This window comes from Lutra lutra, chromosome 8, assembly GCF_902655055.1.
Source record: "Lutra lutra chromosome 8, mLutLut1.2, whole genome shotgun sequence".
Taxonomy (NCBI): domain Eukaryota; kingdom Metazoa; phylum Chordata; class Mammalia; order Carnivora; family Mustelidae; genus Lutra; species Lutra lutra.
Genome location: NC_062285.1, coordinates 7,557,916 through 7,570,219, shown reverse-complemented (window position 1 = coordinate 7,570,219; position 12,304 = coordinate 7,557,916). Strand labels below are relative to the sequence as shown.

The following is a 12,304-nucleotide window of genomic DNA, read 5'->3' as shown; positions in this document are numbered from 1 at the left end:
ACGATCCTCTGATTGGTGTGTTATGAACATGCAGTTTGGTGCCCACTTCATGAAGGTTGTGTCGTCACAGAGAGATCTTGAGAAACTTGGGGTGCTTGGCAGCTTCAAACCCTTCCCCACCCCCAGTCTCCCAAATGCTATGAAGTTGATTGTAATCACCTTTTAAAACAAGAATACGGGGGCACCTGGGTGGCTCAGTGGGTTAAAGCCTCTGCCTTCTGCTCGGGTCATGATCCCAGAGTCCTCGGATCGAGCCCCGCATCGGGCTCTCTGCTCAGCGGGAGGCTGCTTCCTCCTCCCCCTCTCTCTGCCTGCCTCTCTGCCTACTTGTGATTTCTATCTGTCAAATAAATAAATAAATAAAATATTTAAAAAAAAATAAAAAATAAAACAAGAATACGTGATGCTCTACTGTTTCACAAATGAGATGCATACACACTAGGATGGTTGATGTCGGTGGTAACTACTCCCAAGTCCTGACTAAGGAGCGCGTGAGAAAGTGGTGATGGATGCTGACCCATTACCGAAATCTGGCGGGCAAATAACCCTGCAGTCAGTCTTTTTTTCCCCTCTGTAAAATGAATCTGAAGATAGTACCTCTATGGGCATTATTTGAAATAATATGTATAACGTGCCTAACCCATAGGAAAACTCAAGGGGATTCTTATGATTATTACTGTGCCCAGATATTATTTGACTAGAAATGTTTCATTGTCTCATCTCATGCCCCCAGAGCAACCCATTCTCTTCACAGACCTTGGAGACAGACTCGGCATGGGTCAGGCATGGGCAAAAGTTTCCATGGATGACAATGGCGGAACCAAAATTTAAACGCCAGTCTATTCACCTTCAGCCTGTTGTCTTCCCCTCAGTAGGGTAGGAAGAGGACTACAGTTCCGTTGTTTCCCTGAAGACAAAAATAGGGTATTCCAAAGAAAAGGAGGTAAGGAATCCCCCAGGACTCTCCTGATAGGCTGTCTTGAAGCTAAATCTGATGGTTCCTCTAGCAGAGAAGATGGTGACCAGTGAAAGGACTTCCTTTCTAGCCTCTTTAACATGACCTGTTTTTTTCCAAGGAAATTTAATTATGCATCTGCTCATTCATTCATTCAACAACGGTTAGGAATCTATTCTATACTCAACCTAGACTCCATTCCATGTCGTTGCCACTGAATGGAAGAGGGTGACATGTATATTAACGAAAGGCATCAATGCAAAATTGATGTGAGAAACAGAGAAGCTTTGAAAGAACTAATTAAATCAAGTTAGGAAGCAGAGTAGCAGTTCAATTAGAGAGATGGGTGCCATTGGATGAACTCTTTGGACAAGTCAGTCTGTGGATGAACAATTCAAGACCCACACACGAGGGAAATCATGATAGAAATTCAAACAGAGTTTCTCAGCCGGGATCATCAGTGAGTGTATTGATGTTAGAAATGCAAAGAAAAAAGTGATGGGTTATTTAAAGAAATATATCCTTCTTAAAGTCTAACGGAATGCTGGTTTACTAGTCCATAAATTGGCAAGACCATACCCTTAAAAATGGGTGTAATTGCTCTGCTAGATGGAAAAAGATCAATTATAATTACAGAATCAGAACTCTTCCTAAAATCTTAAATATATATGGACCCTTTGTATTTTTAAAAAAAATTTTTTTTTAATCTATAACATATATTTTTATCCCCAGGGGTACAGGTCTGTGAATCGCCAGGTTTACACACTTCACAGCACTCACCATAGCACATACCCTCCCCAATATCCATAACCCCACCCCCCTCTCCCAACCCCCTTCCCCCCATCAACCCTCAGTTTGTTTTGTGAGATTAAGAGTCACTTATGGTTTGTCTCCCTCCCAATCCCATCTTGTTACATTTACTCTTCTCCTACCCCCTTAACCCCCCATCTTGCATCTCCTCTCCCTCATATCAGGGAGATCATATGATAGTTGTCTTTCTCCGATTGACTTATTTCGCTAAGCATGATACCCTCTAGTTCCATCCCCGTCGTCGCAAATGGCAAGATTTCATTTCTTTTGATGGCTGCATGGTATTCCATTGTGTATATATACCACATCTTCTTTATCCATTCGTCTGTGGATGGACATCTAGGTTCTTTCCATAGTTTGGCTATTGTAGACATTGCTGCTATAAACATTCGGGTGCACATGCCCCTTCGGATCACTACATTTGTATCTTTAGGGTAAATACCCAGCAATGCAATTGCTGGGTCATAGGGTAGTTCTATTTTCAACATTTTGAGGAACCTCCATGCTGTTTTCCAGAGTGGTTGCACCAGCTTGCATTCCCACCAACAGTGTAGGAGGGTTCCCCTTTCTCCGCATCCTCGCCAGCATCTGTCATTTCCTGACTTGTTAATTTTAGCCATTCTGACTGGTGTGAGGTGATATCTCATGGTGGTTTTGATTTGTATTTCCCTGATGCCGAGTGATGTGGAGCACTTTTTCATGTGTCTGTTGGCCATCTGGATGTCTTCTTTGCAGAAATGTCTGTTCATGTCCTCTGCCCATTTCTTGATTAGATTATTTGTTCTTTGGGTGTTGAGTTTGCTAAGTTCTTTATAGATTTTGGACACTAGCCCTTTATCTGATATGTCATTTGCAAATATCTTCTCCCATTCTGTCAGCTGTCTTTTGGTTTTGTTCACTGTTTCCTTTGCTGTGCAAAAGCTTTTGATCTTGATGAAATCCCAAAAGTTCATTTTTGCCCTTGCTTCCCTTGCCTTTGGTGATGTTCCTAGGAAGATGTTGCTGCGGCTGAGGTCGAAGAGGTTGCTGCCTGTGTTCTCCTCGAGGATTTTGATGGATTCCTTTCTCACATTGAGATCCTTCATCCATTTTGAGTTTATTTTCATGTGTGGTGTAAGGAAATGATCCAATTTCATTTTTCTGCATGTGGCTGTCCAATTTTCCCAACACCATTTATTGAAGAGGCTGTCTTTTTTCCATTGGACATTCTTTCCTGCTTTGTCGAAGATGAGTTGACCATAGAGTTGAGGGTCTATTTCTGGGCTCTCTATTCTGTTCCATTGATCTATGTGTCTGTTTTTGTGCCAGTACCATGCAGTCTTGATGATGACAGCTTTGTAATAGAGCTTGAAGTCCGGAATTGTGATGCCACCAACTTTGGCTTTCTTTTTCAATATTCCTTTGGCTATTCGAGGTCTTTTCTGGTTCCATATAAATTTTAGGATTATTTGTTCCATTTCTTTGAAAAAAATGGATGGTACTTTGATAGGAATCGCATTAAATGTGTAGATTGCTTTCGGTAGCATAGACATTTTCACAATATTTATTCTTCCAATCCAGGAGCATGGAACATTTTTCCATTTCTTTGTGTCTTCCTCAATTTCTTTCATGAGTACTTTATAGTTTTCTGTGTATAGATTCTTAGTCTCTTTGGTTAGGTTTATTCCTAGGTATCTTATAGTTTTGGGTGCAATTGTAAATGGGATGGACTCCTTAATTTCTCTTTCTTCTGTCTTGTTGTTGGTGTAGAGAAATGCAACTGATTTCTGTGCATTGATTTTATATACTGACACTTTACTGAATTCCTGTACAAGTTCTAGCAGTTTTGGAGTGGAGTCTTTTGGGTTTTCCACATATAGTATCATATCATCTGCAAAGAGTGATAGTTTGACTTCTTCTTTGCCGATTTGGATGCCTTTAATTTCCTTTTGTTGTCTGATTGCTGAGGCTAGGACTTCTAGTACTATGTTGAATAGCAGTGGTGATAACGGACATCCCTGCCGTGTTCCTGACCTTAGCGGAAAAGCTTTCAGTTTTTCTCCATTGAGAATGATATTTGCGGTGGGTTTTTCATAGATGGCTTTGATAATATTGAGGTATGTGCTGTCTATCCCTACACTTTGAAGAGTTTTGATCAGGAAGGGATGCTGTACTTTGTCAAATGCTTTTTCAGCATCTATGGAGAGTATCATATGATTCTTGTTCTTTCTTTATTAATGTGTTGTATCACATTGATTGATTTGCGGATGTTGAACCAACCTTGCAGCCCTGGAATAAATCCCACTTGGTCGTGGTGAATAATCCTTTTAATGTACTGTTGAATCCTGTTGGCTAGTATTTTGGCGAGAATTTTTGCATCTGTGTTCATCAAGGATATTGGTCTGTAGTTCTCTTTTTTGATGGGATCCTTGTCTGGTTTTGGGATCAAGGTGATGCTGGCCTCATAAAATGAGTTTGGAAGTTTTCCTTCTATTTCTATTTTTTGGAACAGTTTCAGGAGAATAGGAATTAGCTCTTCTTTAAATGTTTGGTAGAATTCCCCCGGGAAGCCGTCTGGCCCTGGGCTTTTGTTTGTTTGGAGATTTTTGATGACTATTTCAATCTCCTTACTGGTTATGGGTCTGTTGAGGCTTTCTATTTCTTCCTGGATCAGTTGTGGTAGTTTATATGTCTCTAGGAATGCATCCATTTCTTCCAGATTGTCAAATTTGTTGGCGTAGAGTTGCTCATAGTATGTTCTTATAATTCTCTGTATTTCTATGGTGTTCGTTGTGATCTCTCCTCTTTTATTCATGATTTTATTTATTTGGGTCCTCTCTCTTTTCTTTTTGATAAGTCTGGCCAGGGGTTTATCAATCTTATTAATTCTTTCAAAGAACCAGCTCCTAGTTTCGTTGATTTGTTCTATTGTTTTTTTTGTTTTCTATTTCATTGATTTCTGCTCTGATCTTTATGATTTCTCTTCTCCTGCTGGGTTTAGGGTTTCTTTCTTGTTCTTTCTCCAGCTCTTTTAGGTGTAGGGTTAGGTTGTGTACCTGAGACCTTTCTTGTTTCTTGAGAAAGGCTTGTACCGCTATATATTTTCCTCTCAGGACTGCCTTTGTTGTGTGCCACAGATTCTGAACTGTTGTGTTTTCATTATCATTTGTTTCCATAAATTTTTTCAATTCTTCTTTAATTTCCTGGTTGACCCATTCATTCTTTAGAAGGATGCTGTTTAGTCTCCATGTATTTGGGTTCTTTCCAAATTTCCTCTTGTTATTAAGTTCTAGCTTCAGAGCATTGTGGTCTGAAAATATGCAGGGAATGATCCCAATCTTTTGATACCGGTTGAGACTTGATTTAGGACCAAGAATGTGATCTATTCTGGACAATGTTCCATGTGCACTAGAGAAGAATGTGTATTCTGTTGCTTTGGGATGAAATGTTCTGAATATATCTGTGATGTCCATCTGGTCCAGTGTGTCATTTAAGGTCTTGATTTCCTTGTTGATCTTTTGCTTGGATGATCTGTCCATTTCAGTGAGGGGAGTGTTAAAATCCCCTACTATTATTGTATTCTTGTCGATGTGTTTCTTTGATTTTGTTATTAATTGGTTTATATAGTTGGCTGCTCCCACATTAGGGGCATAGATATTTAAAATTGTTAGATCTTCTTGTTGGACAGTTCCTTTGAGTATGATATAGTGTCCTTCCTCATCTCTTATTATAACCTTTGGCTTAAAATCTAATTGATCTGATATAAGGATTGCCACTCCTGCTTTCTTCTGATGTCCATTAGCATGGTAAATTCTTTTCCACCCCCTCACTTTAAACCTGGAGGTGTCTTCGGGTTTAAGATGAGTTTCTTGTAGGCGAGATATAGATGGGTTTTGTTTTTTTATCCATTCTGATACCCTGTGTCTTTTGATTGGGGCATTTAGCCCATTAACATTCAGGGTAAGTATTGAGAGATATGAATTTAGTGCCATTGTATTGCCTGTAAGGTGACTGTTATTATATATTGTCTCTGTTTCTTTGTGATCTACTACTTTGAGGGTCTCTCTTTGCTTAGAGGACCCCTTTCAATATTTCCTGTAGAGCTGGTTTGGTATTTGCAAATTCTTTCAGTTTTTGTTTGTCCTGGAATCTTTTAATCTCTCCTTCTATTTTCAATGATAGCCTAGCTGGATATAGTATTCTTGGCTGCATGTTTTTCTCATTTAGTACTCTGAATATATCATGCCAGCTCTTTCTGGCCTGCCAGGTCTCTGTGGATAAGTCTGCTGCCAATCTAATATTTTTACCATTGCATGTTACAGACTTCTTTTCCTGGGCTGCTTTCAGGATCTTTTCTTTGTCACTAAGACTTGTAAATTTTACTATTAGGTGACGGGGTGTAGACCTATTCTTATTGATTTTGAGGGGGGTTCTCTGAACCTCCTGGATTTTCATGCTTGTTCCCTTTGCCATATTGGGGAAATTCTCTCTAATAATTCTCTCCAATATACCTTCTGCTCCCCTCTCTGTTTCCTCTTCTTCTGGAATCCCAATTATTCTAATGTTGTTTCGTCTTATGGTGTCACTTATCTCTCGAATTCTCCCCTCGTGGTCCAGTAGCTGTTTGTCCCTCTTTTGCTCAGCTTCTTTATTCTCTGTCATTTGGTCTTCTATATCGCTAATTCTTTCTTCTGCCTCATTTATCCTAGCAGTGAGAGCCTCCATTTTTGATTGCACCTCATTAATAGCTTTTTTGATTTCAACTTGGTTAGATTTTAGTTCTTTTATTTCTCCAGAAAGGGCTTTTATATCTCCTGAGAGGGTTGCTTTAATATCTTCCATGCCTTTTTCAAGCCCGGCTAGAACCTTGAGAATCATCATTCTGAACTCTATATCTGACATATTACCAATGTCTGTATTGATTAGGTTCCTAGCCTTTGGTACTGCTTCTTGTTCTTTTTTTTGTTGTGAATTTTTCCGCCTTGTCATTTTGTCCATATAAGTGTATATGAAGGAGCAAGTAAAATACTAAAAGGGTGGCAACAACCCCAGGAAAATATGCTTTAGCCAAATCAGAAGAGATCCCAAATTGTGAGGGGGGAGAAAGGGGATAAAAAGGGGTTCAGAAAGAAAAAAAAAAAAAAGAAACTATTAAAAAAAGAAAGCCGATAAAAAATATAAAAAGAGGAAAAAAATATATATATTAGATAAACTATTTAAAAAACGTTAAAAAAGAAAACGGTAAAAGTTAAAAAAATTTAGCAGAAGAAGAGAAAAAGAAAAAAAAATTAAAAAAGAAAAAAAATTAAATTAACTGCAAGGCTAAAAAATCATGGGGAGAAAGCCATGAGTTCCGTGCTTTGCTTTCTTCTCCTCTGGAATTCCGCCGCTCTCCTTGGTATTGAAACTGCACTCCTTGCTAGGTGAACTTGGTCCTGGCTGGGTTTCCCGTTGATCTTCTGGGGGAGGGGCCTGTTGTAGTGATTCTCAAGCGTCTTGGCCCCAGGCGGAGTTGCACCGCCCTTACCCGGGGCCGGGCTGGTAATCCGCTCGGGTTTGCTGGGTTTGCTTTCGGGAGCTTTTGTTCCCTGAGCGCTTTCCGTAGAGTTCTGGAGGGCAGGAATGAAGATGGTGGCCTCCTGGTCTCCGGCCCAGAGGAGCCGAGAGCCCGGGGCTCCACTCCTCAGTGCGCCCTCAGAGAACAGCGCCCAATGACTCCCGCCACCCTGCCTCTGGCCGCGCTCCGAGCTGACCGAGCCTGCGACCAGTTTAAGGTAACCCCGAGCTGAGAGTCACTCCTTGGCTCTGTCTCTGTAGCCGGCTTCCCCGTTCTAATACCGGTAAGCTCTGCGACACTCAGACACCCCCGATCCTTCTGCGACCCTGCGGGACCTGAGGCCACGCTGACCCCGCCTGGGCTTCACCCCAGTTAAGCCTCTGGAGCGATGTCCCTCAGCGGAACAGACTTTTAAAAGTCCCGATTTTGTGCTCCGTTGCTCCACCGCTCGCCGGGAGCCGGCCCCTCCCCCCGCGGTCTATCTTCCTGTCGCTTTGGATTCACTTCTCCGCCAGTCCTACCTTTCAGATAGTGGTTGATTTTCTGTTTCTAGAATTGCTGTTCTTCTTCTCTTCGATCTCCTGTTGGATTTGTAGGTGTTTCCAATCTTTAGATAAGCTATTTAGCTGATCTCCCGCTACCTGAAGTAGTCTCAGCTGCTACTTCTCCGCCATCTTGACTCCACCTCCCCCCCGCATCCTTTGTATTTTTGAGACAAGAGGATTGCATTTCTCTAGCACATGAATACTATTTATTCTAACTATTGGACAGTCTTCAGTGTGGCTACTGAATTATACTGATTTATAATTGTTAGCTCTATTTTGATGTAGCACATTTTCCCATACATACTCATTGTGACCAGTTGCACAAGAGTCATCCATCAGTCATGATAAACTATAAGGCTATACCCAAAAATCTGGCTCTCCCCTTTACCTTCTCATTTTCCAGCAGCTCTGTTTGCTGCAAACTCTCAACTAATTCTTCAAGCCAGGATATCTGTGGGTTTTCCACTGAGTTATAACTGCTGAACGTGACGCAGACTGGGGACTGCCAACTGCTTCAAAGCTAGGAAGAGGAAACTCACACCACCTGGTTCCCTTCTCCCGGAATCGGCTTGCCTCTTGGATCTGTCTGCTTTGGGCTTTCTTCCAATGCCCTCACATAGTTATTTTTTTTTAGTGCTTTATCCAGAGTACAGAGTTATCACAAAAAGGTTAATCCAATTGGAGCTTACTTGACTATAAACAAAAGCAGAACTCCAGGCTTGAGGGTCATAAAGTCAAAATTGCACTTCTTAGTATCATTTTTCAAGAAGCACTTTGAGACTATCAAGGTGAAGTCTCTTTCAATATCTTCTTTTTTTATTGAAATAGAAAATTCTTCATCTCCTACAGAAAATTTCCATAGGAAGTTCACAGATCATCAACACTAGAGAGTCACTTTGCAATTTCAGAACAATTTGTTTTAAAAACCCAATTCCTAACAACGTCAGGTGGCAATTGTTTTGGCTAATGTAGGCATTATGAGAGAGTCTTAAGCCACATCTGTTACAAATATCTTTCAAAGGTAAACCAGAATTCAGGGAGTTCCAATCATCTCATTCGCCTAATATGCTTACCAGTGAAGGTAAAGAAGTCAACTATATGAAATATCTATCAGTCAAAGGAGGTCTTGGGAGAACGAAACATGCTTATACTTGTGTACTTCATAGAGTTCATAATCTAAGATTGACATAATTGAGTTTGGGATTAAGAATTGGAAGATAATTACTTCCTGGCCTTTTGGCTAATATGAGGTTCATATGTGTTTAATATCTGATATGTCCTCTATCCAAGGACAATACATTAAGTAGGTTTTTGGAGCAGGGAGTTGGAATAAGGAGGCTACTCTTGGCACTGGTGTTGCACTACTTCCAGGAATGGTGCAGGCCCTCAGGGGCAACAGTAGTGGTGCAAATGGCAGGGTGGTTTTGGCTTTTGAAGTCACCCCATGGGCCTATGCAGAGAGGAGATCCAGCGGTTTGCTTTTTGTCCTGCAGCAGGAGCTTGGCAGGAAGCCTAGTAGCCAGGTTCTAGCATGTACCTAAGGCCTACCTAACACATGGGACAGCTGACCTGTGTATGTGTGTGGTGATCAGGACAAGCCTCACCACACTCCATCCACCCCAGGAAAGTCCCAGCCTCCACCTGTCCCCATGTGCCTCCATCTCTTCTCTGTGTCACTCCCCCTACCCAAACCACCACTAAAAAAAAAAAAAAAAAAAAAAAAAAAAAAGGGAATTGGAACATAGATATAGGATAGCAGATGATAGAACATGAAAGAGTTAAACATATTGGTCAGTTCATCCTTTTGTTGCTAGTTTAACAGACTTCAACCAGTCTCAATTTAACCTTGTGTTAGTTATTGTAGTATCTAGTATGGGATCATAATATCTAGAAATTTGCCATGTATCTTATCAGAAATATGACCCAGCAAACAAAATTGTATCTCTTTTGTGAAACAAACCTACCTGTAATTCCTCCTCGTTATTCACAAAGCCCTAGGACAACAGTGTACGTTGTTTATGACATTAGACTTAATCATTGTATTTATCGCTACAAATAGATCTGTGGTCCAATATAGACACTCTTTGCACAAGAGATACATTGAAACACCTATTTCTAGGTGTTCCCATTGCTTAAATGGGAACTGACATTTGAGAAACTAAAATTAAAAGTTAATGAATCAGGAGCACCTGGGTGGTTCAGTTGTTTAAGTGTCTGACCCTTGATTTCTGCTCAGGTCAGGATCTCAGGGTCCATGGAGCCCCACGTTGGGCTCCATGCTCAGTGGGGAGTCTGCTTGAGGATTCTCTCTCCCTCTCCCTCTGCCCCCTCCCATGTGCTCACTCTCTTTCTTTCTCTCTCTCTCTCAAAAAAAAAAAAAGTTAATGAATCCAATTAAAATACTTAAGGTATTTTAAAAGCTACAATGAGTTCTGAGCCAGCAAGATTAGATGGGAAATGGAGTGCACCCTTAACTCACCTATAGGGAGAATGTTTAGACAGCCAGGCTCCTAAACCACAGGAAAAGGAATCACAAAAGCAAACCTTAGGAATATTCATTCAAACAGGACAAGCTTTTTAGCAAAGAAAAGTTAGGATTTAATATCAGGAAAGACTGTATTTTAAAAAGTTCACTTGGTCAGCCCAAGGCCGTAACTGGTAACATTGCCCCGTTAGATACATCCCTACCGTAAAGATGGGCCTATCAGAAAATCTCATTCAGCCATTAGCTCATTCGCTTATTTAACTAGCTTCTACTGAGTGCCAGCAAAATGCTGACATGGGGAAGAGTCTGATAGAATGATGGCGAGCTAAACAGACAGGACTCACATTCATTAGCTTTCACTGTAATACGAAGGATGGATGTGATCCCAAGCATTCTGATCCCAGAGCCCCCCTTTCTAAATTTCATTATATGTCAGCAAAACAAACATGCAGAGAATACAACTTTAACCTCTTTTTAGGTAGATCTTTTATTTTCAAATGAATCCTTGCTAGCAGGCCACCTCTCAGAGAGTTGTCTCTTCTGTTCCTTTACCCCCAACCATTCATTTACATTTTCCTTCCCACAAGCAGATCTTAAAACCAGAATCAGGTTCTCCTGCTGGCCATTCCAGTTCCTGACCCAGCTCACCACTAAAATATAAAAAGTCCATATTGAAGGGCTCAGAGTCAAAGCATTTTCTCTATCATGGTTTTTTTAACTCTTTGTTCTGATACCAACATTATAAAGGCTAGGGGAAGGCCCATTGTATGTGGGAAACAAAAACAATGTATTCCAAAAAAAAAAAAAAAAAAAAAAACCAACCAAAAAAACCCCCAAAATGCAACAAAATCCACTGCTTCTTATTCCATGTGTAGAATTTTGATACTAAAATAATTCTCTGAAAAATTGAAAGGAAATGCAGCCCATTAAGTTTCTTAAAAAAGCAATTTTGTCCTTTCTAGATTCACTGAAGCCTGATGTATGACAAGCTTCATTTCAAACATGCTTTAAAAACATGATGTAACTCTGACAAGTCAGACTTTGTAACTTGGCAGAGGCAAAGTTTTTGAAATGTATTTATGTATGTGTTGGGTGTAAACTGTTACTGTACTGGGAAACTTCTTGAAAGGGATTTTTATAAGTCTCATCTTGTCTCTCTCAAGTGGCTGTTAAAAATAGAGAGTTTATTGGCAACTATCTTTCCTTGTGTTAGGGAAGGATTAGCTTAATCCTGGTAAAATATCTTAACACTTCACTATATTCAATTTTATACAACTAAACTTTCATTACGCATAATACTAAAATAACTGCACCTATCCCAAGTGCTTCAAAAGTTATACATTTGTCAGGTTTGTTTTTACAGACCTATGAAACTTAAGCACTGTTCTCTAAGTGAGGTGACATTCCGCTTTCCTACCTACACCTGAATTATTTTAATTTTTGAGTAAGGTTTATTTCTTTTGTTTTGGTTTTTTTTTTTCCTATAAAATGTTAGAGGCTTCTCCTGTGTATTTAATACAGCATGATAGAATGAGTCAAGAAAGCGTTGTAATCTTCACTACAGTGCCCAATTTACAAAGCTATTTGAGATCCTCCTTTTTAAAATAACCATTTAGAGTTAGGATATTTCTGTTACATACTAGAGCTGATCTCCTTTCCAATTATATAAAGTCTAAATGTGACATTTTTTCTCCCTCACTCCCACATTCTGGGCTGGTCCAAAGCTAAGTTAAATGGGCAAAATGTGTCCTCATTCCCCATCAATACATTAAGCTTCATTTTTCCCCCCTTTGGTGTTTCCTCTGCTTTTTTCTCCTCATTCAAAAATATCTATTGCTGGGGCGCCTGGGTGGCTCAGTGGGTTAAGCCGCTGCCTTCGGCTCAGGTCATGATCTCAGGGTCCTGGGATCGAGCCCCGCATCGGGCTCTCTGCTCAGCGGGGAGCCTGCTTCCTCCTCTCTCTCTCTACCTGC

The 12,304-nt window shown here is 40.4% G+C and overlaps 1 pseudogene; it reads left to right on the top strand.

Moving 5' to 3' along the window:
- Window positions 1-9,066: 9,066 nt before the first annotated feature.
- On the top strand, window positions 9,067-9,233 carry LOC125108161 (uncharacterized; annotated as a pseudogene).
- The last annotated feature ends 3,071 nt before the right edge of the window (window positions 9,234-12,304 follow it).